Here is a 22,387-nt window from a genome sequence, read left to right as displayed (position 1 = left end):
TCCCGGTACCTCCCGCGTGCAAAGCGGGCGCTCTACCATGTGAGCTTATCCCCCTGTGCAAGACATTCATAAAAAGCCAAATAAGAACAATATTTCACAAAACCAAAACAGCAAAACACTTGGAGAATCCGGGTATCGATCCCGGTACCTCTCGCATGCTAAGCGAGCGCTCTACCATTTGAGCTAATTCCCCTGATGACGGAGTAGGTGTGTCTTCATTCAATATATTTTTCACAATCACCTGTAGCGGTTTGGGGCACGAACGCTAAGCCTTCCACCTTGATTGACCTTGTAGTGACAGATGGGTTCCTCCAGCCTTCCACCTTGATTGTCCTTGTAGTGACAGATGGGTTGCTCCAGCTTTGAGAGAAACTTGCTTTCACATTTGGAAGTCAGTGTGTGTGTAGAATTTGTTTTCAACATGTAACAAGTTTGAAGTTGGTAGAACTTGACTGAGACAACTGAATGTAACGTCCATATTTGACCCAAAAATAAACTGAATTTCACTTGGAGAATCCGGGTATTGATCCCGGTACCTCCCGCATGCAAAGCGGGCGCTCTACCATGTGAGCTTATCCCCCTGTGCAAGACATTCATAAAAAGCCAAATAAGAACAATATTTCACAAAAACAAAAACAGCAAAACACTTGGAGAATCCGGGTATCGATCCCGGTACCTCTCGCATGCTAAGCGAGCGCTCTACCATTTGAGCTAATTCCCCTGATGACGGAGAAGGTGTGTCTTCATTCAATATATTTTTCACAATCACCTGTAGCGGTTTGGGGCATGAACGTTAAGCCTTCCACCTTGATTGACTTTGTAGTGACAGATGGGTTCCTCCAGCCTTCCACCATGATTGTCCTTGTAGTGACAGATGGGTTGCTCCAGCTTTGAGAGAAACTTGTGTTTGTGTAGAATTTGTTTTGTAACACGTTTGAAGTTGGAAGAACTTGACTGAGACAACTGAATGTAACGTCCATATTTGACCCAAAAATAAACTGAATTTCACTTGGAGAATCCGGGTATCGATCCCGGTACCTCCCGCGTGCAAAGCGGGCGCTCTACCATGTGAGCTTATCCCCCTGTGCAAGACATTCATAAAAAGCCAAATTAGAACAATATTTCACAAAACCAAAAACAGCAAAACACTTGGAGAATCCGGGTATCGATCCCGGTACCTCTCGCATGCTAAGCGAGCGCTCTACCATTTGAGCTAATTCCCCTGATGACGGAGTAGGTGTGTCTTCATTCAATATATTTTTCACAATCACCTGTAGCGGTTTGGGGCACGAACGCTAAGCCTTCCACCTTGATTGACCTTGTAGTGACAGATGGGTTCCTCCAACCTTCCACCTTGATTGTCCTTGTAGTGACAGATGGGTTGCTCCAGCTTTGAGAGAAACTTGTGTGTGTGTAGAATTTGTTTTGTAACACGTTTGAAGTTGGAAGAACTTGACTGAGACAACTGAATGTAACGTCCATATTTGACCCAAAAATAAACTGAATTTCACTTGGAGAATCCGGGTATTGATCCCGGTACCTCCCGCATGCAAAGCGGGCGCTCTACCATGTTAGCTAATCCCCCTGTGCAAGACATTCATAAAAAGCCAAATAAGAACACTATTTCTCAAAAACAAAAACAGCAAAACACTTGGAGAATCCGGGTATCGATCCCGGTACCTCTCGCATGCTAAGCGAGCGCTCTACCATTTGAGCTAATTCCCCTGATGACGGAGTAGGTGTGTCTTCATTCAATATATTTTTCACAATCACCTGTAGCGGTTTGGGGCATGAACGCTAAGCCTTCCACCTTGATTGACTTTGTAGTGACAGATGGGTTCCTCCAGCCTTCCACCATGATTGTCCTTGTAGTGACAGATGGGTTGCTCCAGCTTTGAGAGAAACTTGTGTGTGTGTAGAATTTGTTTTGTAACACGTTTGAAGTTGGAAGAACTTGACTGAGACAACTGAATGTAACGTCCATATTTGACCCAAAAATAAACTGAATTTCACTTGGAGAATCCGGGTATTGATCCCGGTACCTCCCGCATGCAAAGCGGGCGCTCTACCATGTGAGCTAATCCCCCTGTGCAAGACATTCATAAAAAGCCAAATAAGAACAATATTTCACAAAACCAAAACAGCAAAACACTTGGAGAATCCGGGTATCGATCCCGGTACCTCTCGCATGCTAAGCGAGCGCTCTACCATTTGAGCTAATTCCCCTGATGACGGAGAAGGTGTGTCTTCATTCAATATATTTTTCACAATCACCTGTAGCGGTTTGGGGCACGAACGCTAAGCCTTCCACCTTGATTGACCTTGTAGTGACAGATGGGTTCCTCCAGCCTTCCACCTTGATTGTCCTTGTAGTGACAGATGGGTTGCTCCAGCTTTGAGAGAAACTTGCTTTCACATTTGGAAGTCAGTGTGTGTGTAGAATTTGTTTTCAACATGTAACAAGTTTGAAGTTGGTAGAACTTGACTGAGACAACTGAATGTAACGTCCATATTTGACCCAAAAATAAACTGAATTTCACTTGGAGAATCCGGGTATTGATCCCGGTACCTCCCGCGTGCAAAGCGGGCGCTCTACCATGTGAGCTTATCCCCCTGTGCAAGACATTCATAAAAAGCCAAATAAGAACAATATTTCACAAAAACAAAAACAGCAAAACACTTGGAGAATCCGGGTATCGATCCCGGTACCTCTCGCATGCTAAGCGAGCGCTCTACCATTTGAGCTAATTCCCCTGATGACGGAGAAGGTGTGTCTTCATTCAATATATTTTTCACAATCACCTGTAGCGGTTTGGGGCATGAACGTTAAGCCTTCCACCTTGATTGACTTTGTAGTGACAGATGGGTTCCTCCAGCCTTCCACCATGATTGTCCTTGTAGTGACAGATGGGTTGCTCCAGCTTTGAGAGAAACTTGTGTTTGTGTAGAATTTGTTTTGCAACACGTTTGAAGTTGGAAGAACTTGACTGAGACAACTGAATGTAACGTCCATATTTGACCCAAAAATAAACTGAATTTCACTTGGAGAATCCGGGTATCCATCCCGGTACCTCCCGCGTGCAAAGCGGGCGCTCTACCATGTGAGCTTATCCCCCTGTGCAAGACATTCATAAAAAGCCAAATAAGAACAATATTTCACAAAACCAAAACAGCAAAACACTTGGAGAATCCGGGTATCGATCCCGGTACCTCTCGCATGCTAAGCGAGCGCTCTACCATTTGAGCTAATTCCCCTGATGACGGAGTAGGTGTGTCTTCATTCAATATATTTTTCACAATCACCTGTAGCGGTTTGGGGCACGAACGCTAAGCCTTCCACCTTGATTGACCTTGTAGTGACAGATGGGTTCCTCCAGCCTTCCACCTTGATTGTCCTTGTAGTGACAGATGGGTTGCTCCAGCTTTGAGAGAAACTTGCTTTCACATTTGGAAGTCAGTGTGTGTGTAGAATTTGTTTTCAACATGTAACAAGTTTGAAGTTGGTAGAACTTGACTGAGACAACTGAATGTAACGTCCATATTTGACCCAAAAATAAACTGAATTTCACTTGGAGAATCCGGGTATTGATCCCGGTACCTCCCGCATGCAAAGCGGGCGCTCTACCATGTGAGCTTATCCCCCTGTGCAAGACATTCATAAAAAGCCAAATAAGAACAATATTTCACAAAAACAAAAACAGCAAAACACTTGGAGAATCCGGGTATCGATCCCGGTACCTCTCGCATGCTAAGCGAGCGCTCTACCATTTGAGCTAATTCCCCTGATGACGGAGAAGGTGTGTCTTCATTCAATATATTTTTCACAATCACCTGTAGCGGTTTGGGGCATGAACGTTAAGCCTTCCACCTTGATTGACTTTGTAGTGACAGATGGGTTCCTCCAGCCTTCCACCATGATTGTCCTTGTAGTGACAGATGGGTTGCTCCAGCTTTGAGAGAAACTTGTGTTTGTGTAGAATTTGTTTTGTAACACGTTTGAAGTTGGAAGAACTTGACTGAGACAACTGAATGTAACGTCCATATTTGACCCAAAAATAAACTGAATTTCACTTGGAGAATCCGGGTATCCATCCCGGTACCTCCCGCGTGCAAAGCGGGCGCTCTACCATGTGAGCTTATCCCCCTGTGCAAGACATTCATAAAAAGCCAAATTAGAACAATATTTCACAAAAACAAAAACAGCAAAACACTTGGAGAATCCGGGTATCGATCCCGGTACCTCTCGCATGCTAAGCGAGCGCTCTACCATTTGAGCTAATTCCCCTGATGACGGAGTAGGTGTGTCTTCATTCACTGTATTTTTCACAATCACCTGTAGCGGTTTGGGGCACGAACGCTAAGCCTTCCACCTTGATTGACCTTGTAGTGACAGATGGGTTCCTCCAGCCTTCCACCTTGATTGTCCTTGTAGTGACAGATGGGTTGCTCCAGCTTTGAGAGAAACTTGTGTGTGTGTAGAATTTGTTTTGTAACACGTTTGAAGTTGGAAGAACTTGACTGAGACAACTGAATGTAACGTCCATATTTGACCCAAAAATAAACTGAATTTCACTTGGAGAATCCGGGTATTGATCCCGGTACCTCCCGCATGCAAAGCGGGCGCTCTACCATGTTAGCTAATCCCCCTGTGCAAGACATTCATAAAAAGCCAAATAAGAACAATATTTCACAAAACCAAAACAGCAAAACACTTGGAGAATCCGGGTATCGATCCCGGTACCTCTCGCATGCTAAGCGAGCGCTCTACCATTTGAGCTAATTCCCCTGATGACGGAGTAGGTGTGTCTTCATTCAATATATTTTTCACAATCACCTGTAGCGGTTTGGGGCACGAACGCTAAGCCTTCCACCTTGATTGACCTTGTAGTGACAGATGGGTTCCTCCAGCCTTCCACCTTGATTGTCCTTGTAGTGACAGATGGGTTGCTCCAGCTTTGAGAGAAACTTGCTTTCACATTTGGAAGTCAGTGTGTGTGTAGAATTTGTTTTCAACATGTAACAAGTTTGAAGTTGGTAGAACTTGACTGAGACAACTGAATGTAACGTCCATATTTGACCCAAAAATAAACTGAATTTCACTTGGAGAATCCGGGTATTGATCCCGGTACCTCCCGCGTGCAAAGCGGGCGCTCTACCATGTGAGCTTATCCCCCTGTGCAAGACATTCATAAAAAGCCAAATAAGAACAATATTTCACAAAAACAAAAACAGCAAACCACCTGGAGATTCCGGGTATCGATCCCGGTACCTCTCGCATGCTAAGCGAGCGCTCTACCATTTGAGCTAATTCCCCTGATGACGGAGAGGGTGTGTCTTCATTCAATATATTTTTCACAATCACCTGTAGCGGTTTGGGGCATGAACGTTAAGCCTTCCACCTTGATTGACTTTGTAGTGACAGATGGGTTCCTCCAGCCTTCCACCATGATTGTCCTTGTAGTGACAGATGGGTTGCTCCAGCTTTGAGAGAAACTTGTGTTTGTGTAGAATTTGTTTTGTAACACGTTTGAAGTTGGAAGAACTTGACTGAGACAACTGAATGTAACGTCCATATTTGACCCAAAAATAAACTGAATTTCACTTGGAGAATCCGGGTATCCATCCCGGTACCTCCCGCGTGCAAAGCGGGCGCTCTACCATGTGAGCTTATCCCCCTGTGCAAGACATTCATAAAAAGCCAAATTAGAACAATATTTCACAAAAACAAAAACAGCAAAACACTTGGAGAATCCGGGTATCGATCCCGGTACCTCTCGCATGCTAAGCGAGCGCTCTACCATTTGAGCTAATTCCCCTGATGACGGAGTAGGTGTGTCTTCATTCACTGTATTTTTCACAATCACCTGTAGCGGTTTGGGGCACGAACGCTAAGCCTTCCACCTTGATGCACCTTGTAGTGACAGATGGGTTCCTCCAGCCTTCCACCTTGATTGTCCTTGTAGTGACAGATGGGTTGCTCCAGCTTTGAGAGAAACTTGTGTGTGTGTAGAATTTGTTTTGTAACACGTTTGAAGTTGGAAGAACTTGACTGAGACAACTGAATGTAACGTCCATATTTGACCCAAAAATAAACTGAATTTCACTTGGAGAATCCGGGTATTGATCCCGGTACCTCCCGCATGCAAAGCGGGCGCTCTACCATGTTAGCTAATCCCCCTGTGCAAGACATTCATAAAAAGCCAAATAAGAACAATATTTCACAAAACCAAAACAGCAAAACACTTGGAGAATCCGGGTATCGATCCCGGTACCTCTCGCATGCTAAGCGAGCGCTCTACCATTTGAGCTAATTCCCCTGATGACGGAGTAGGTGTGTCTTCATTCAATATATTTTTCACAATCACCTGTAGCGGTTTGGGGCACGAACGCTAAGCCTTCCACCTTGATTGACCTTGTAGTGACAGATGGGTTCCTCCAGCCTTCCACCTTGATTGTCCTTGTAGTGACAGATGGGTTGCTCCAGCTTTGAGAGAAACTTGCTTTCACATTTGGAAGTCAGTGTGTGTGTAGAATTTGTTTTCAACATGTAACAAGTTTGAAGTTGGTAGAACTTGACTGAGACAACTGAATGTAACGTCCATATTTGACCCAAAAATAAACTGAATTTCACTTGGAGAATCCGGGTATTGATCCCGGTACCTCCCGCATGCAAAGCGGGCGCTCTACCATGTGAGCTTATCCCCCTGTGCAAGACATTCATAAAAAGCCAAATAAGAACAATATTTCACAAAAACAAAAACAGCAAAACACTTGGAGAATCCGGGTATCGATCCCGGTACCTCTCGCATGCTAAGCGAGCGCTCTACCATTTGAGCTAATTCCCCTGATGACGGAGAAGGTGTGTCTTCATTCAATATATTTTTCACAATCACCTGTAGCGGTTTGGGGCATGAACGTTAAGCCTTCCACCTTGATTGACTTTGTAGTGACAGATGGGTTCCTCCAGCCTTCCACCATGATTGTCCTTGTAGTGACAGATGGGTTGCTCCAGCTTTGAGAGAAACTTGTGTTTGTGTAGAATTTGTTTTGTAACACGTTTGAAGTTGGAAGAACTTGACTGAGACAACTGAATGTAACGTCCATATTTGACCCAAAAATAAACTGAATTTCACTTGGAGAATCCGGGTATCCATCCCGGTACCTCCCGCGTGCAAAGCGGGCGCTCTACCATGTGAGCTTATCCCCCTGTGCAAGACATTCATAAAAAGCCAAATTAGAACAATATTTCACAAAAACAAAAACAGCAAAACACTTGGAGAATCCGGGTATCGATCCCGGTACCTCTCGCATGCTAAGCGAGCGCTCTACCATTTGAGCTAATTCCCCTGATGACGGAGTAGGTGTGTCTTCATTCACTGTATTTTTCACAATCACCTGTAGCGGTTTGGGGCACGAACGCTAAGCCTTCCACCTTGATTGACCTTGTAGTGACAGATGGGTTCCTCCAGCCTTCCACCTTGATTGTCCTTGTAGTGACAGATGGGTTGCTCCAGCTTTGAGAGAAACTTGTGTGTGTGTAGAATTTGTTTTGTAACACGTTTGAAGTTGGAAGAACTTGACTGAGACAACTGAATGTAACGTCCATATTTGACCCAAAAATAAACTGAATTTCACTTGGAGAATCCGGGTATTGATCCCGGTACCTCCCGCATGCAAAGCGGGCGCTCTACCATGTTAGCTAATCCCCCTGTGCAAGACATTCATAAAAAGCCAAATAAGAACAATATTTCACAAAACCAAAACAGCAAAACACTTGGAGAATCCGGGTATCGATCCCGGTACCTCTCGCATGCTAAGCGAGCGCTCTACCATTTGAGCTAATTCCCCTGATGACGGAGTAGGTGTGTCTTCATTCAATATATTTTTCACAATCACCTGTAGCGGTTTGGGGCACGAACGCTAAGCCTTCCACCTTGATTGACCTTGTAGTGACAGATGGGTTCCTCCAGCCTTCCACCTTGATTGTCCTTGTAGTGACAGATGGGTTGCTCCAGCTTTGAGAGAAACTTGCTTTCACATTTGGAAGTCAGTGTGTGTGTAGAATTTGTTTTCAACATGTAACAAGTTTGAAGTTGGTAGAACTTGACTGAGACAACTGAATGTAACGTCCATATTTGACCCAAAAATAAACTGAATTTCACTTGGAGAATCCGGGTATTGATCCCGGTACCTCCCGCGTGCAAAGCGGGCGCTCTACCATGTGAGCTTATCCCCCTGTGCAAGACATTCATAAAAAGCCAAATAAGAACAATATTTCACAAAAACAAAAACAGCAAACCACCTGGAGATTCCGGGTATCGATCCCGGTACCTCTCGCATGCTAAGCGAGCGCTCTACCATTTGAGCTAATTCCCCTGATGACGGAGAGGGTGTGTCTTCATTCAATATATTTTTCACAATCACCTGTAGCGGTTTGGGGCATGAACGTTAAGCCTTCCACCTTGATTGACTTTGTAGTGACAGATGGGTTCCTCCAGCCTTCCACCATGATTGTCCTTGTAGTGACAGATGGGTTGCTCCAGCTTTGAGAGAAACTTGTGTTTGTGTAGAATTTGTTTTGTAACACGTTTGAAGTTGGAAGAACTTGACTGAGACAACTGAATGTAACGTCCATATTTGACCCAAAAATAAACTGAATTTCACTTGGAGAATCCGGGTATCCATCCCGGTACCTCCCGCGTGCAAAGCGGGCGCTCTACCATGTGAGCTTATCCCCCTGTGCAAGACATTCATAAAAAGCCAAATTAGAACAATATTTCACAAAAACAAAAACAGCAAAACACTTGGAGAATCCGGGTATCGATCCCGGTACCTCTCGCATGCTAAGCGAGCGCTCTACCATTTGAGCTAATTCCCCTGATGACGGAGTAGGTGTGTCTTCATTCACTGTATTTTTCACAATCACCTGTAGCGGTTTGGGGCACGAACGCTAAGCCTTCCACCTTGATGCACCTTGTAGTGACAGATGGGTTCCTCCAGCCTTCCACCTTGATTGTCCTTGTAGTGACAGATGGGTTGCTCCAGCTTTGAGAGAAACTTGTGTGTGTGTAGAATTTGTTTTGTAACACGTTTGAAGTTGGAAGAACTTGACTGAGACAACTGAATGTAACGTCCATATTTGACCCAAAAATAAACTGAATTTCACTTGGAGAATCCGGGTATTGATCCCGGTACCTCCCGCATGCAAAGCGGGCGCTCTACCATGTGAGCTAATCCCCCTGTGCAAGACATTCATAAAAAGCCAAATAAGAACAATATTTCACAAAACCAAAACAGCAAAACACTTGGAGAATCCGGGTATCGATCCCGGTACCTCTCGCATGCTAAGCGAGCGCTCTACCATTTGAGCTAATTCCCCTGATGACGGAGTAGGTGTGTCTTCATTCAATATATTTTTCACAATCACCTGTAGCGGTTTGGGGCACGAACGCTAAGCCTTCCACCTTGATTGACCTTGTAGTGACAGATGGGTTCCTCCAGCCTTCCACCTTGATTGTCCTTGTAGTGACAGATGGGTTGCTCCAGCTTTGAGAGAAACTTGCTTTCACATTTGGAAGTCAGTGTGTGTGTAGAATTTGTTTTCAACATGTAACAAGTTTGAAGTTGGTAGAACTTGACTGAGACAACTGAATGTAACGTCCATATTTGACCCAAAAATAAACTGAATTTCACTTGGAGAATCCGGGTATTGATCCCGGTACCTCCCGCGTGCAAAGCGGGCGCTCTACCATGTGAGCTTATCCCCCTGTGCAAGACATTCATAAAAAGCCAAATAAGAACAATATTTCACAAAAACAAAAACAGCAAAACACTTGGAGAATCCGGGTATCGATCCCGGTACCTCTCGCATGCTAAGCGAGCGCTCTACCATTTGAGCTAATTCCCCTGATGACGGAGAAGGTGTGTCTTCATTCAATATATTTTTCACAATCACCTGTAGCGGTTTGGGGCATGAACGTTAAGCCTTCCACCTTGATTGACTTTGTAGTGACAGATGGGTTCCTCCAGCCTTCCACCATGATTGTCCTTGTAGTGACAGATGGGTTGCTCCAGCTTTGAGAGAAACTTGTGTTTGTGTAGAATTTGTTTTGTAACACGTTTGAAGTTGGAAGAACTTGACTGAGACAACTGAATGTAACGTCCATATTTGACCCAAAAATAAACTGAATTTCACTTGGAGAATCCGGGTATCCATCCCGGTACCTCCCGCGTGCAAAGCGGGCGCTCTACCATGTGAGCTTATCCCCCTGTGCAAGACATTCATAAAAAGCCAAATTAGAACAATATTTCACAAAAACAAAAACAGCAAAACACTTGGAGAATCCGGGTATCGATCCCGGTACCTCTCGCATGCTAAGCGAGCGCTCTACCATTTGAGCTAATTCCCCTGATGACGGAGTAGGTGTGTCTTCATTCACTGTATTTTTCACAATCACCTGTAGCGGTTTGGGGCACGAACGCTAAGCCTTCCACCTTGATTGACCTTGTAGTGACAGATGGGTTCCTCCAGCCTTCCACCTTGATTGTCCTTGTAGTGACAGATGGGTTGCTCCAGCTTTGAGAGAAACTTGTGTGTGTGTAGAATTTGTTTTGTAACACGTTTGAAGTTGGAAGAACTTGACTGAGACAACTGAATGTAACGTCCATATTTGACCCAAAAATAAACTGAATTTCACTTGGAGAATCCGGGTATTGATCCCGGTACCTCCCGCATGCAAAGCGGGCGCTCTACCATGTTAGCTAATCCCCCTGTGCAAGACATTCATAAAAAGCCAAATAAGAACACTATTTCACAAAAACAAAAACAGCAAAACACTTGGAGAATCCGGGTATCGATCCCGGTACCTCTCGCATGCTAAGCGAGCGCTCTACCATTTGAGCTAATTCCCCTGATGACGGAGTAGGTGTGTCTTCATTCAATATATTTTTCACAATCACCTGTAGCGGTTTGGGGCATGAACGCTAAGCCTTCCACCTTGATTGACTTTGTAGTGACAGATGGGTTCCTCCAGCCTTCCACCATGATTGTCCTTGTAGTGACAGATGGGTTGCTCCAGCTTTGAGAGAAACTTGTGTGTGTGTAGAATTTGTTTTGTAACACGTTTGAAGTTGGAAGAACTTGACTGAGACAACTGAATGTAACGTCCATATTTGACCCAAAAATAAACTGAATTTCACTTGGAGAATCCGGGTATCCATCCCGGTACCTCCCGCATGCAAAGCGGGCGCTCTACCATGTGAGCTAATCCCCCTGTGCAAGACATTCATAAAAAGCCAAATAAGAACAATATTTCACAAAAACAAAAACAGCAAAACACTTGGAGAATCCGGGTATCGATCCCGGTACCTCTCGCATGCTAAGCGAGCGCTCTACTATTTGAGCTAATTCCCCTGATGACGGAGAAGGTGTGTCTTCATTCACTGTATTTTTGACAATCACCTGTAGCGGTTTGGGGCACGAACGCTAAGCCTTCCACCTTGATTGACCTTGTAGTGACAGATGGGTTCCTCCAGCCTTCCACCATGATTGTCCTTGTAGTGACAGATGGGTTGCTCCAGCTTTGAGAGAAACTTGTGTTTGTGTAGAATTTGTTTTGTAACACGTTTGAAGTTGGAAGAACTTGACTGAGACAACTGAATGTAACGTCCATATTTGACCCAAAAATAAACTGAATTTCACTTGGAGAATCCGGGTATTGATCCCGGTACCTCCCGCATGCAAAGCGGGCGCTCTACCATGTGAGCTAATCCCCCTGTGCAAGACATTCATAAAAAGCCAAATAAGAACACTATTTCACAAAAACAAAAACAGCAAAACACTTGGAGAATCCGGGTATCGATCCCGGTACCTCTCGCATGCTAAGCGAGCGCTCTACCATTTGAGCTAATTCCCCTGATGACGGAGAAGGTGTGTCTTCATTCAATATATTTTTCACAATCACCTGTAGCGGTTTGGGGCATGAACGCTAAGCCTTCCACCTTGATTGACCTTGTAGTGACAGATGGGTTCCTCCAGCCTTCCACCTTGATTGTCCTTGTAGTGACAGATGGGTTGCTCCAGCTTTGAGAGAAACTTGCTTTCACATTTGGAAGTCAGTGTGTGTGTAGAATTTCTTTTGAACATGTAACAAGTTTGAAGTTGGTAGAACTTGACTGAGACAACTGAATGTAACCTCCATATTTGACCCAAAAATAAACTGAATTTCACTTGGAGAATCCGGGTATCGATCCCGGTTCCTCCCGCATGCAAAGCGGGCGCTCTACCATGTGAGCTAATCCCCCTGTGCAAGACATTCATAAAAAGCCAAATAAGAACACTATTTCTCAAAAACAAAAACAGCAAAACACTTGGAGAATCCGGGTATCGATCCCGGTACCTCTTGCATGCTAAGCGAGCGCTCTACCATTTGAGCTAATTCCCCTGATGACGGAGAAGGTGTGTCTTCATTCAATATATTTTTCACAATCACCTGTAGCGGTTTGGGGCATGAACGCTAAGCCTTCCACCTTGATTGACTTTGTAGTGACAGATGGGTTCCTCCAGCCTTCCACCTTGATTGTCCTTGTAGTGACAGATGGGTTGCTCCAGCTTTGAGAGAAACTTGCTTTCACATTTGGAAGTCAGTGTGTGTGTAGAATTTCTTTTGAACATGTAACAAGTTTGAAGTTGGTAGAACTTGACTGAGACAACTGAATGTAACGTCCATATTTGACCCAAAAATAAACTGAATTTCACTTGGAGAATCCGGGTATCGATCCCGGTTCCTACCGCATGCAAAGCGGGCGCTCTACCATGTGAGCTAATCCCCCTGTGCAAGACATTCATAAAAAGCCAAATAAGAACAATATTTCTCAAAAACAAAAACAGGAAAATACTTGGAGAATCCGGGTATCGATCCCGGTACCTCTCGCATGCTAAGCGAGCGCTCTACCATTTGAGCTAATTCCCCTGATGACGGAGTAGGTGTGTCTTCATTCACTGTATTTTTCACAATCACCTGTAGCGGTTTGGGGCATGAACGCTAAGCCTTCCACCTTGATTGACCTTGTAGTGACAGATGGGTTCCTCCAGCCTTCCACCTTGATTGTCCTTGTAGTGACAGATGGGTTGCTCCAGCTTTGAGAGAAACTTGTGTGTGTGTGTAGAATTTGTTTTGTAACACGTTTGAAGTTGGAAGAACTTGACTGAGACAACTGAATGTAACGTCCATATTTGACCCAAAAATAAACTGAATTTCACTTGGAGAATCCGGGTATTGATCCCGGTACCTCCCGCATGCAAAGCGGGCGCTCTACCATGTGAGCTTATCCCCCAGTGCAAGACATTCATAAAAAGCCAAATAAGAACAATATTTCACAAAAACAAAAACAGGAAAATACTTGGAGAATCCGGGTATCGATCCCGGTACCTCTCGCATGCTAAGCGAGCGCTCTACCATTTGAGCTAATTCCCCTGATGACGGAGTAGGTGTGTCTTCATTCAATATATTTTTCACAATCACCTGTAGCGGTTTGGGGCACGAACGCTAAGCCTTCCACCTTGATTGACTTTGTAGTGACAGATGGGTTCCTCCAGCCTTCCACCATGATTGTCCTTGTAGTGACAGATGGGTTGCTCCAGCTTTGAGAGAAACTTGTGTTTGTGTAGAATTTGTTTTGTAACACGTTTGAAGTTGGAAGAACTTGACTGAGACAACTGAATGTAACGTCCATATTGGACCCAAAAATAAACTGAATTTCACTTGGAGAATCCGGGTATTGATCCCGGTACCTCCCGCATGCAAAGCGGGCGCTCTACCATGTGAGCTAATCCCCCTGTGCAAGACATTCATAAAAAGCCAAATAAGAACAATATTTCTCAAAAACAAAAACAGCAAAACACTTGGAGAATCCGGGTATCGATCCCAGTACCTCTCGCATGCTAAGCGAGCGCTCTACCATTTGAGCTAATTCCCCTGACGACGGAGAAGGTGTGTCTTCATTCAATATATTTTTCACAATCACCTGTAGCGGTTTGGGGCATGAACGCTAAGCCTTCCACCTTGATGCACCTTGTAGTGACAGATGGGTTCCTCCAGCCTTCCACCTTGATTGTCCTTGTAGTGACAGATGGGTTGCTCCAGCTTTGAGAGAAACTTGTGTGTGTGTAGAATTTGTTTTGTAACACGTTTGAAGTTGGAAGAACTTGACTGAGACAACTGAATGTAACGTCCATATTTGACCCAAAAATAAACTGAATTTCACTTGGAGAATCCGGGTATTGATCCCGGTACCTCCCGCATGCAAAGCGGGCGCTCTACCATGTGAGCTTATCCCCCAGTGCAAGACATTCATAAAAAGCCAAATAAGAACAATATTTCACAAAAACAAAAACAGGAAAATACTTGGAGAATCCGGGTATCGATCCCGGTACCTCTCGCATGCTAAGCGAGCGCTCTACCATTTGAGCTAATTCCCCTGATGACGGAGTAGGTGTGTCTTCATTCAATATATTTTTCACAATCACCTGTAGCGGTTTGGGGCACGAACGCTAAGCCTTCCACCTTGATTGACTTTGTAGTGACAGATGGGTTCCTCCAGCCTTCCACCATGATTGTCCTTGTAGTGACAGATGGGTTGCTCCAGCTTTGAGAGAAACTTGTGTTTGTGTAGAATTTGTTTTGTAACACGTTTGAAGTTGGAAGAACTTGACTGAGACAACTGAATGTAACGTCCATATTTGACCCAAAAATAAACTGAATTTCACTTGGAGAATCCGGGTATTGATCCCGGTACCTCCCGCATGCAAAGCGGGCGCTCTACCATGTGAGCTAATCCCCCTGTGCAAGACATTCATAAAAAGCCAAATAAGAACACTATTTCTCAAAAACAAAAACAGCAAAACACTTGGAGAATCCGGGTATCGATCCCGGTACCTCTCGCATGCTAAGCGAGCGCTCTACCATTTGAGCTAATTCCCCTGATGACGGAGAAGGTGTGTCTTCATTCAATATATTTTTCACAATCACCTGTAGCGGTTTGGGGCATGAACGCTAAGCCTTCCACCTTGATGCACCTTGTAGTGACAGATGGGTTCCTCCAGCCTTCCACCTTGATTGTCCTTGTAGTGACAGATGGGTTGCTCCAGCTTTGAGAGAAACTTGCTTTCACATTTGGAAGTCAGTGTGTTTGTAGAATTTGTTTTGAACATGTAACAAGTTTGAAGTTGGTAGAACTTGACTGAGACAACTGAATGTAACGTCCATATTTGAGCCAAAAATAAACTGAATTTCACTTGGAGAATCCGGGTATTGATCCCGGTACCTCCCGCATGCAAAGCGGGCGCTCTACCATGTGAGCTTATCCCCCAGTGCAAGACATTCATAAAAAGCCAAATAAGAACAATATTTCACAAAAACAAAAACAGGAAAATACTTGGAGAATCCGGGTATCGATCCCGGTACCTCCCGCATGCTAAGCGAGCGCTCTACCATTTGAGCTAATTCCCCTGATGACGGAGTAGGTGTGTCTTCATTCAATATATTTTTCACAATCACCTGTAGCGGTTTGGGGCACGAACGCTAAGCCTTCCACCTTGATTGACTTTGTAGTGACAGATGGGTTCCTCCAGCCTTCCACCATGATTGTCCTTGTAGTGACAGATGGGTTGCTCCAGCTTTGAGAGAAACTTGTGTTTGTGTAGAATTTGTTTTGTAACACGTTTGAAGTTGGAAGAACTTGACTGAGACAACTGAATGTAACGTCCATATTTGACCCAAAAATAAACTGAATTTCACTTGGAGAATCCGGGTATTGATCCCGGTACCTCCCGCATGCAAAGCGGGCGCTCTACCATGTGAGCTAATCCCCCTGTGCAAGACATTCATAAAAAGCCAAATAAGAACACTATTTCTCAAAAACAAAAACAGCAAAACACTTGGAGAATCCGGGTATCGATCCCGGTACCTCTCGCATGCTAAGCGAGCGCTCTACCATTTGAGCTAATTCCCCTGATGACGGAGTAGGTGTGTCTTCATTCAATATATTTTTCACAATAACCTGTTGCGGTGTTGGGCACGAACGCTAAGCCTTCCACCTTGATTGACCTTGTAGTGACAGATGGGTTCCTCCAGCCTTCCACCTTTATGCACCTTGTAGTGACAGATGGGTTCCTCCAGCCTTCCACCTTGATTGTCCTTGTAGTGACAGATGGGTTGCTCCAGCTTTGAGAGAAACTTGCTTTCACATTTGGAAGTCAGTGTGTTTGTAGAATTTGTTTTGAACATGTAACAAGTTTGAAGTTGGTAGAACTTGACTGAGACAACTGAATGTAACGTCCATATTTGAGCCAAAAATAAACTGAATTTCACTTGGAGAATCCGGGTATTGATCCCGGTACCTCCCGCATGCAAAGCGGGCGCTCTACCATGTGAGCTTATCCCCCAGTGCAAGACATTCATAAAAAGCCAAATAAGAACAATATTTCACAAAAACAAAAACAGGAAAATACTTGGAGAATCCGGGTATCGATCCCGGTACCTCCCGCATGCTAAGCGAGCGCTCTACCATTTGAGCTAATTCCCCTGATGACGGAGTAGGTGTGTCTTCATTCAATATATTTTTCACAATCACCTGTAGCGGTTTGGGGCACGAACGCTAAGCCTTCCACCTTGATTGACTTTGTAGTGACAGATGGGTTCCTCCAGCCTTCCACCATGATTGTCCTTGTAGTGACAGATGGGTTGCTCCAGCTTTGAGAGAAACTTGTGTTTGTGTAGAATTTGTTTTGTAACACGTTTGAAGTTGGAAGAACTTGACTGAGACAACTGAATGTAACGTCCATATTTGACCCAAAAATAAACTGAATTTCACTTGGAGAATCCGGGTATTGATCCCGGTACCTCCCGCATGCAAAGCGGGCGCTCTACCATGTGAGCTAATCCCCCTGTGCAAGACATTCATAAAAAGCCAAATAAGAACACTATTTCTCAAAAACAAAAACAGCAAAACACTTGGAGAATCCGGGTATCGATCCCGGTACCTCTCGCATGCTAAGCGAGCGCTCTACCATTTGAGCTAATTCCCCTGATGACGGAGTAGGTGTGTCTTCATTCAATATATTTTTCACAATAACCTGTTGCGGTGTTGGGCACGAACGCTAAGCCTTCCACCTTGATTGACCTTGTAGTGACAGATGGGTTCCTCCAGCCTTCCACCTTTATGCACCTTGTAGTGACAGATGGGTTCCTCCAGCCTTCCACCTTGATTGTCCTTGTAGTGACAGATGGGTTGCTCCAGCTTTGAGAGAAACTTGCTTTCACATTTGGAAGTCAGTGTGTTTGTAGAATTTGTTTTGAACATGTAACAAGTTTGAAGTTGGTAGAACTTGACTGAGACAACTGAATGTAACGTCCATATTTGACCCAAAAATAAACTGAATTTCACTTGGAGAATCCGGGTATTGATCCCGGTACCTCCCGCATGCAAAGCGGGCGCTCTACCATGTGAGCTTATCCCCCAGTGCAAGACATTCATAAAAAGCCAAATAAGAACAATATTTCACAAAAACAAAAACAGGAAAATACTTGGAGAATCCGGGTATCGATCCCGGTACCTCTCGCATGCTAAGCGAGCGCTCTACCATTTGAGCTAATTCCCCTGATGACGGAGTAGGTGTGTCTTCATTCAATTTATTTTTCACAATCACCTGTAGCGGTTTGGGGCACGAACGCTAAGCCTTCCACCTTGATTGACTTTGTAGTGACAGATGGGTTCCTCCAGCCTTCCACCATGATTGTCCTTGTAGTGACAGATGGGTTGCTCCAGCTTTGAGAGAAACTTGTGTTTGTGTAGAATTTGTTTTGTAACACGTTTGAAGTTGGAAGAACTTGACTGAGACAACTGAACGTAACGTCCATATTGGACCCAAAAATAAACTGAATTTCACTTGGAGAATCCGGGTATTGATCCCGGTACCTCCCGCATGCAAAGCGGGCGCTCTACCATGTGAGCTAATCCCCCAGTGCAAGACATTCATAAAAAGCCAAATAAGAACACTATTTCTCAAAAACAAAAACAGCAAAACACTTGGAGAATCCGGGTATCGATCCCGGTACCTCTCGCATGCTAAGCGAGCGCTCTACCATTTGAGCTAATTCCCCTGATGACGGAGTAGGTGTGTCTTCATTCAATATATTTTTCACAATAACCTGTTGCGGTTTGGGGCACGAACGCTAAGCCTTCCACCTTGATTGACCTTGCAGTGACAGATGGGTTCCTCCAGCCTTCCACCTTTATGCACCTTGTAGTGACAGATGGGTTCCTCCAGCCTTCCACCTTGATTGTCCTTGTAGTGACAGATGGGTTGCTCCAGCTTTGAGAGAAACTTGCTTTCACATTTGGAAGTCAGTGTGTTTGTAGAATTTGTTTTGAACATGTAACAAGTTTGAAGTTGGTAGAACTTGACTGAGACAACTGAATGTAACGTCCATATTTGACCCAAAAATAAACTGAATTTCACTTGGAGAATCCGGGTATTGATCCCGGTACCTCCCGCATGCAAAGCGGGCGCTCTACCATGTGAGCTTATCCCCCAGTGCAAGACATTCATAAAAAGCCAAATAAGAACAATATTTCACAAAAATAAAAACAGGAAAATACTTGGAGAATCCGGGTATCGATCCCGGTACCTCCCGCATGCTAAGCGAGCGCTCTACCATTTGAGCTAATTCCCCTGATGACGGAGTAGGTGTGTCTTCATTCAATATATTTTTCACAATCACCTGTAGCGGTTTGGGGCACGAACGCTAAGCCTTCCACCTTGATTGACTTTGTAGTGACAGATGGGTTCCTCCAGCCTTCCACCATGATTGTCCTTGTAGTGACAGATGGGTTGCTCCAGCTTTGAGAGAAACTTGTGTTTGTGTAGAATTTGTTTTGTAACACGTTTGAAGTTGGAAGAACTTGACTGAGACAACTGAATGTAACGTCCATATTTGAGCCAAAAATAAACTGAATTTCACTTGGAGAATCCGGGTATTGATCCCGGTACCTCCCGCATGCAAAGCGGGCGCTCTACCATGTGAGCTAATCCCCCTGTGCAAGACATTCATAAAAAGCCAAATAAGAACACTATTTCTCAAAAACAAAAACAGCAAAACACTTGGAGAATCCGGGTATCGATCCCGGTACCTCTCGCATGCTAAGCGAGCGCTCTACCATTTGAGCTAATTCCCCTGATGACGGAGAAGGTGTGTCTTCATTCAATATATTTTTCACAATCACCTATAGCGGTTTGGGGCATGAACGCTAAGCCTTCCACCTTGATGCACCTTGTAGTGACAGATGGGTTCCTCCAGCCTTCCACCTTGATTGTCCTTGTAGTGACAGATGGGTTGCTCCAGCTTTGAGAGAAACTTGCTTTCACATTTGGAAGTCAGTGTGTGTGTAGAATTTGTTTTGAACATGTAACAAGTTTGAAGTTGGTAGAACTTGACTGAGACAACTGAATGTAACGTCCATATTTGACCCAAAAATAAACTGAATTTCACTTGGAGAATCCGGGTATTGATCCCGGTACCTCCCGCGTGCAAAGCGGGCGCTCTACCATGTAAGCTTATCCCCCAGTGCAAGACATTCATAAAAAGCCAAATAAGAACAATATTTCACAAAAACAAAAACAGCAAAACACTTGGAGAATCCGGGTATCGATCCCGGTACCTCTCGCATGCTAAGCGAGCGCTCTACCATTTGAGCTAATTCCCCTGATGACAGAGTAGGTGTGTCTTCATTCAATATATTTTTCACAATCACCTGTAGCGGTTTGGGGCATGAACGCTAAGCCTTCCACCTTGATTGACTTTGTAGTGACAGATGGTTCCTCCAGCCTTCCACCATGATTGTCCTTGTAGTGACAGATGGGTTGCTCCAGCTTTGAGAGAAACTTGTGTTTGTGTAGAATTTGTTTTGTAACACGTTTGAAGTTGGAAGAACTTGACTGAGACAACTGAATGTAACGTCCATATTTGACCCAAAAATAAACTGAATTTCACTTGGAGAATCCGGGTATTGATCCCGGTACCTCCCGCATGCAAAGCGGGCGCTCTACCATGTGAGCTAACACCCCTGTGCAAGACATTCATAAAAAGCCAAATAAGAACACTATTTCTCAAAAACAAAAACAGCAAAACACTTGGAGAATCCGGGTATCGATCCCGGTACCTCTCGCATGCTAAGCGAGCGCTCTACCATTTGAGCTAATTCCCCTGATGACGGAGTAGGTGTGTCTTCATTCAATATATTTTTCACAATAACCTGTAGCGGTTTGGGGCACGAACGCTAAGCCTTCCACCTTGATTGGCCTTGTAGTGACAGATGGGTTCCTCCAGCCTTCCACCTTGATTGTCCTTGTAGTGACAGATGGGTTGCTCCAGCTTTGAGAGAAACTTGCTTTCACATTTGGAAGTCAGTGTGTGTGTAGAATTTCTTTTGAACATGTAACAAGTTTGAAGTTGGTAGAACTTGACTGAGACAACTGAATGTAACGTCCATATTTGAGCCAAAAATAAACTGAATTTCACTTGGAGAATCCGGGTATTGACCCCGGTACCTCCCGCATGCAAAGCGGGCGCTCTACCATGTGAGCTTATCCCCCAGTGCAGACATTCATAAAAAGCCAAATAAGAACAATATTTCACAAAAACAAAAACAGGAAAATACTTGGAGAATCCGGGTATCGATCCCGGTACCTCTCGCATGCTAAGCGAGCGCTCTACCATTTGAGCTAATTCCCCTAATGACGGAGTAGGTGTGTCTTCATTCAATATATTTTTCACAATCACCTGTAGCGGTTTGATGCACCTTGTAGTGACAGATGGGTTCCTCCAGCCTTCCACCTTGATTGTCCTTGTAGTGACAGATGGGTTGCTCCAGCTTTGAGAGAAACTTGCTTTCACATTTGGAAGTCAGTGTGTTTGTAGAATTTGTTTTGAACATGTAACAAGTTTGAAGTTGGTAGAACTTGACTGAGACAACTGAATGTAACGTCCATATTGGACCCAAAAATAAACTGAATTTCACTTGGAGAATCCGGGTATTGATCCCGGTACCTCCCGCGTGCAAAGCGGGCGCTCTACCATGTGAGCTAATCCCCCTGTGGAAGACATTCATAAAAAGCCAAATAAGAACAATATTTCACAAAAACAAAAACAGCAAAACACTTGGAGAATCCGGGTATCGATCCCGGTACCTCTCGCATGCTAAGCGAGCGCTCTACCATTTGAGCTAATTCCCCTGATGACAGAGTAGGTGTGTCTTCATTCAATATATTTTTCACAATCACCTGTAGCGGTTTGGGGCATGAACGCTAAGCCTTCCACCTTGATTGACTTTGTAGTGACAGATGGGTTCCTCCAGCCTTCCACCATGATTGTCCTTGTAGTGACAGATGGGTTGCTCCAGCTTTGAGAGAAACTTGTGTTTGTGTAGAATTTGTTTTGTAACACGTTTGAAGTTGGAAGAACTTGACTGAGACAACTGAATGTAACGTCCATATTGGACCCAAAAATAAACTGAATTTCACTTGGAGAATCCGGGTATCGATCCCGGTACCTCCCGCATGCAAAGCGGGCGCTCTACCATGTGAGATAATCCCCCTGTGCAAGACATTCATAAAAAGCCAAATAAGAACAATATTTCACAAAAACAAAAACAGCAAAACACTTGGAGAATCCGGGTATCGATCCCGGTACCTCTCGCATGCTAAGCGAGCGCTCTACCATTTGAGCTAATTCCCCTGATGACGGAGAAGGTGTGTCTTCATTCAATATATTTTTCACAATCATCTGTAGCGGTTTGGGGCATGATCGCTAAGCCTTCCACCTTGATTGACTTTGTAGTGACAGATGGGTTCCTCCAGCCTTCCACCATGATTGTCCTTGTAGTGACAGATGGGTTGCTCCAGCTTTGAGAGAAACTTGTGTTTGTGTAGAATTTGTTTTGTAACAAGTTTGAAGTTGGAAGAACTTGACTGAGACAACTGAATGTAACGTCCATATTGGACCCAAAAATAAACTGAATTTCACTTGGAGAATCCGGGTATCGATCCCGGTACCTCCCGCATGCAAAGCGGGCGCTCTACCATGTGAGCTTATCCCCCTGTGCAAGACATTCATAAAAAGCCAAATAAGAACAATATTTCACAAAAACAAAAACAGCAAAACACTTGGAGAATCCGGGTATCGATCCCGGTACCTCTCGCATGCTAAGCGAGCGCTCTACCATTTGAGCTAATTCCCCTGATGACGGATTTGTTTTGAACATGTAACAAGTTTGAAGTTGGTAGAACTTGACTGAGACAACTGAATGTAACGTCCATATTTGAGCCAAA

General features: G+C 44.4%; 51 non-coding genes across 51 annotated transcripts; all 51 read right to left on the bottom strand.

Moving 5' to 3' along the window:
• Positions 1-120: 120 nt before the first annotated feature.
• Trnaa-agc lies at positions 121-193 on the bottom strand. Its single transcript has one exon. It is a non-coding gene; the product is annotated as a tRNA-Ala (tRNA).
• A 455-nt stretch (positions 194-648) lies between these two features.
• Positions 649-721, bottom strand: Trnaa-agc. Its single transcript has one exon. It is a non-coding gene; the product is annotated as a tRNA-Ala (tRNA).
• Positions 722-1,150: 429 nt separating this feature from the next.
• On the bottom strand, positions 1,151-1,223 carry Trnaa-agc. The gene has a single exon. It is a non-coding gene; the product is annotated as a tRNA-Ala (tRNA).
• A 429-nt stretch (positions 1,224-1,652) lies between these two features.
• On the bottom strand, positions 1,653-1,725 carry Trnaa-agc. The gene has a single exon. It is a non-coding gene; the product is annotated as a tRNA-Ala (tRNA).
• Positions 1,726-2,014: 289 nt separating this feature from the next.
• Trnaa-ugc lies at positions 2,015-2,087 on the bottom strand. The gene has a single exon. It is a non-coding gene; the product is annotated as a tRNA-Ala (tRNA).
• A 66-nt stretch (positions 2,088-2,153) lies between these two features.
• On the bottom strand, positions 2,154-2,226 carry Trnaa-agc. The gene has a single exon. It is a non-coding gene; the product is annotated as a tRNA-Ala (tRNA).
• Positions 2,227-2,681: 455 nt separating this feature from the next.
• Positions 2,682-2,754, bottom strand: Trnaa-agc. Its single transcript has one exon. It is a non-coding gene; the product is annotated as a tRNA-Ala (tRNA).
• A 428-nt stretch (positions 2,755-3,182) lies between these two features.
• Positions 3,183-3,255, bottom strand: Trnaa-agc. The gene has a single exon. It is a non-coding gene; the product is annotated as a tRNA-Ala (tRNA).
• A 455-nt stretch (positions 3,256-3,710) lies between these two features.
• On the bottom strand, positions 3,711-3,783 carry Trnaa-agc. Its single transcript has one exon. It is a non-coding gene; the product is annotated as a tRNA-Ala (tRNA).
• A 429-nt stretch (positions 3,784-4,212) lies between these two features.
• On the bottom strand, positions 4,213-4,285 carry Trnaa-agc. The gene has a single exon. It is a non-coding gene; the product is annotated as a tRNA-Ala (tRNA).
• A 428-nt stretch (positions 4,286-4,713) lies between these two features.
• Trnaa-agc lies at positions 4,714-4,786 on the bottom strand. Its single transcript has one exon. It is a non-coding gene; the product is annotated as a tRNA-Ala (tRNA).
• Positions 4,787-5,743: 957 nt separating this feature from the next.
• On the bottom strand, positions 5,744-5,816 carry Trnaa-agc. The gene has a single exon. It is a non-coding gene; the product is annotated as a tRNA-Ala (tRNA).
• Positions 5,817-6,244: 428 nt separating this feature from the next.
• On the bottom strand, positions 6,245-6,317 carry Trnaa-agc. Its single transcript has one exon. It is a non-coding gene; the product is annotated as a tRNA-Ala (tRNA).
• A 455-nt stretch (positions 6,318-6,772) lies between these two features.
• On the bottom strand, positions 6,773-6,845 carry Trnaa-agc. Its single transcript has one exon. It is a non-coding gene; the product is annotated as a tRNA-Ala (tRNA).
• Positions 6,846-7,274: 429 nt separating this feature from the next.
• On the bottom strand, positions 7,275-7,347 carry Trnaa-agc. Its single transcript has one exon. It is a non-coding gene; the product is annotated as a tRNA-Ala (tRNA).
• A 428-nt stretch (positions 7,348-7,775) lies between these two features.
• Trnaa-agc lies at positions 7,776-7,848 on the bottom strand. The gene has a single exon. It is a non-coding gene; the product is annotated as a tRNA-Ala (tRNA).
• Positions 7,849-8,805: 957 nt separating this feature from the next.
• On the bottom strand, positions 8,806-8,878 carry Trnaa-agc. Its single transcript has one exon. It is a non-coding gene; the product is annotated as a tRNA-Ala (tRNA).
• Positions 8,879-9,167: 289 nt separating this feature from the next.
• Positions 9,168-9,240, bottom strand: Trnaa-ugc. The gene has a single exon. It is a non-coding gene; the product is annotated as a tRNA-Ala (tRNA).
• Positions 9,241-9,306: 66 nt separating this feature from the next.
• On the bottom strand, positions 9,307-9,379 carry Trnaa-agc. Its single transcript has one exon. It is a non-coding gene; the product is annotated as a tRNA-Ala (tRNA).
• A 455-nt stretch (positions 9,380-9,834) lies between these two features.
• On the bottom strand, positions 9,835-9,907 carry Trnaa-agc. The gene has a single exon. It is a non-coding gene; the product is annotated as a tRNA-Ala (tRNA).
• A 429-nt stretch (positions 9,908-10,336) lies between these two features.
• On the bottom strand, positions 10,337-10,409 carry Trnaa-agc. The gene has a single exon. It is a non-coding gene; the product is annotated as a tRNA-Ala (tRNA).
• A 429-nt stretch (positions 10,410-10,838) lies between these two features.
• Positions 10,839-10,911, bottom strand: Trnaa-agc. The gene has a single exon. It is a non-coding gene; the product is annotated as a tRNA-Ala (tRNA).
• A 791-nt stretch (positions 10,912-11,702) lies between these two features.
• Positions 11,703-11,775, bottom strand: Trnaa-ugc. Its single transcript has one exon. It is a non-coding gene; the product is annotated as a tRNA-Ala (tRNA).
• A 67-nt stretch (positions 11,776-11,842) lies between these two features.
• Positions 11,843-11,915, bottom strand: Trnaa-agc. Its single transcript has one exon. It is a non-coding gene; the product is annotated as a tRNA-Ala (tRNA).
• Positions 11,916-12,230: 315 nt separating this feature from the next.
• On the bottom strand, positions 12,231-12,303 carry Trnaa-ugc. Its single transcript has one exon. It is a non-coding gene; the product is annotated as a tRNA-Ala (tRNA).
• Positions 12,304-12,898: 595 nt separating this feature from the next.
• On the bottom strand, positions 12,899-12,971 carry Trnaa-agc. The gene has a single exon. It is a non-coding gene; the product is annotated as a tRNA-Ala (tRNA).
• A 431-nt stretch (positions 12,972-13,402) lies between these two features.
• Positions 13,403-13,475, bottom strand: Trnaa-agc. Its single transcript has one exon. It is a non-coding gene; the product is annotated as a tRNA-Ala (tRNA).
• A 289-nt stretch (positions 13,476-13,764) lies between these two features.
• Positions 13,765-13,837, bottom strand: Trnaa-ugc. The gene has a single exon. It is a non-coding gene; the product is annotated as a tRNA-Ala (tRNA).
• Positions 13,838-13,904: 67 nt separating this feature from the next.
• Trnaa-agc lies at positions 13,905-13,977 on the bottom strand. The gene has a single exon. It is a non-coding gene; the product is annotated as a tRNA-Ala (tRNA).
• A 429-nt stretch (positions 13,978-14,406) lies between these two features.
• On the bottom strand, positions 14,407-14,479 carry Trnaa-agc. The gene has a single exon. It is a non-coding gene; the product is annotated as a tRNA-Ala (tRNA).
• A 289-nt stretch (positions 14,480-14,768) lies between these two features.
• Trnaa-ugc lies at positions 14,769-14,841 on the bottom strand. Its single transcript has one exon. It is a non-coding gene; the product is annotated as a tRNA-Ala (tRNA).
• Positions 14,842-14,908: 67 nt separating this feature from the next.
• Positions 14,909-14,981, bottom strand: Trnaa-agc. Its single transcript has one exon. It is a non-coding gene; the product is annotated as a tRNA-Ala (tRNA).
• A 455-nt stretch (positions 14,982-15,436) lies between these two features.
• Positions 15,437-15,509, bottom strand: Trnaa-agc. Its single transcript has one exon. It is a non-coding gene; the product is annotated as a tRNA-Ala (tRNA).
• A 289-nt stretch (positions 15,510-15,798) lies between these two features.
• Trnaa-ugc lies at positions 15,799-15,871 on the bottom strand. Its single transcript has one exon. It is a non-coding gene; the product is annotated as a tRNA-Ala (tRNA).
• Positions 15,872-15,938: 67 nt separating this feature from the next.
• Trnaa-agc lies at positions 15,939-16,011 on the bottom strand. Its single transcript has one exon. It is a non-coding gene; the product is annotated as a tRNA-Ala (tRNA).
• Positions 16,012-16,511: 500 nt separating this feature from the next.
• Trnaa-agc lies at positions 16,512-16,584 on the bottom strand. The gene has a single exon. It is a non-coding gene; the product is annotated as a tRNA-Ala (tRNA).
• Positions 16,585-16,873: 289 nt separating this feature from the next.
• On the bottom strand, positions 16,874-16,946 carry Trnaa-ugc. The gene has a single exon. It is a non-coding gene; the product is annotated as a tRNA-Ala (tRNA).
• Positions 16,947-17,013: 67 nt separating this feature from the next.
• Trnaa-agc lies at positions 17,014-17,086 on the bottom strand. Its single transcript has one exon. It is a non-coding gene; the product is annotated as a tRNA-Ala (tRNA).
• A 500-nt stretch (positions 17,087-17,586) lies between these two features.
• On the bottom strand, positions 17,587-17,659 carry Trnaa-agc. Its single transcript has one exon. It is a non-coding gene; the product is annotated as a tRNA-Ala (tRNA).
• Positions 17,660-17,948: 289 nt separating this feature from the next.
• Trnaa-ugc lies at positions 17,949-18,021 on the bottom strand. Its single transcript has one exon. It is a non-coding gene; the product is annotated as a tRNA-Ala (tRNA).
• A 67-nt stretch (positions 18,022-18,088) lies between these two features.
• Positions 18,089-18,161, bottom strand: Trnaa-agc. The gene has a single exon. It is a non-coding gene; the product is annotated as a tRNA-Ala (tRNA).
• Positions 18,162-18,661: 500 nt separating this feature from the next.
• Trnaa-agc lies at positions 18,662-18,734 on the bottom strand. Its single transcript has one exon. It is a non-coding gene; the product is annotated as a tRNA-Ala (tRNA).
• A 289-nt stretch (positions 18,735-19,023) lies between these two features.
• Trnaa-ugc lies at positions 19,024-19,096 on the bottom strand. The gene has a single exon. It is a non-coding gene; the product is annotated as a tRNA-Ala (tRNA).
• Positions 19,097-19,163: 67 nt separating this feature from the next.
• On the bottom strand, positions 19,164-19,236 carry Trnaa-agc. Its single transcript has one exon. It is a non-coding gene; the product is annotated as a tRNA-Ala (tRNA).
• Positions 19,237-19,691: 455 nt separating this feature from the next.
• Positions 19,692-19,764, bottom strand: Trnaa-agc. Its single transcript has one exon. It is a non-coding gene; the product is annotated as a tRNA-Ala (tRNA).
• Positions 19,765-20,192: 428 nt separating this feature from the next.
• On the bottom strand, positions 20,193-20,265 carry Trnaa-agc. The gene has a single exon. It is a non-coding gene; the product is annotated as a tRNA-Ala (tRNA).
• Positions 20,266-20,719: 454 nt separating this feature from the next.
• On the bottom strand, positions 20,720-20,792 carry Trnaa-agc. The gene has a single exon. It is a non-coding gene; the product is annotated as a tRNA-Ala (tRNA).
• Positions 20,793-21,079: 287 nt separating this feature from the next.
• Positions 21,080-21,152, bottom strand: Trnaa-ugc. Its single transcript has one exon. It is a non-coding gene; the product is annotated as a tRNA-Ala (tRNA).
• A 67-nt stretch (positions 21,153-21,219) lies between these two features.
• On the bottom strand, positions 21,220-21,292 carry Trnaa-agc. The gene has a single exon. It is a non-coding gene; the product is annotated as a tRNA-Ala (tRNA).
• A 429-nt stretch (positions 21,293-21,721) lies between these two features.
• Positions 21,722-21,794, bottom strand: Trnaa-agc. Its single transcript has one exon. It is a non-coding gene; the product is annotated as a tRNA-Ala (tRNA).
• Positions 21,795-22,223: 429 nt separating this feature from the next.
• Trnaa-agc lies at positions 22,224-22,296 on the bottom strand. The gene has a single exon. It is a non-coding gene; the product is annotated as a tRNA-Ala (tRNA).
• Between the last annotated feature and the right edge of the window lie 91 nt (positions 22,297-22,387).

Source organism: Haliotis rufescens, unplaced genomic scaffold, assembly GCF_023055435.1.
Source record: "Haliotis rufescens isolate VD_foot unplaced genomic scaffold, xgHalRufe1.0.p SCAF_144, whole genome shotgun sequence".
NCBI classification, from domain to species: Eukaryota; Metazoa; Mollusca; class Gastropoda; order Lepetellida; family Haliotidae; genus Haliotis; species Haliotis rufescens.
The sequence above is the reverse complement of the archived record's forward strand: the minus strand, read 5'-3'. Positions and strand labels throughout refer to the sequence as shown.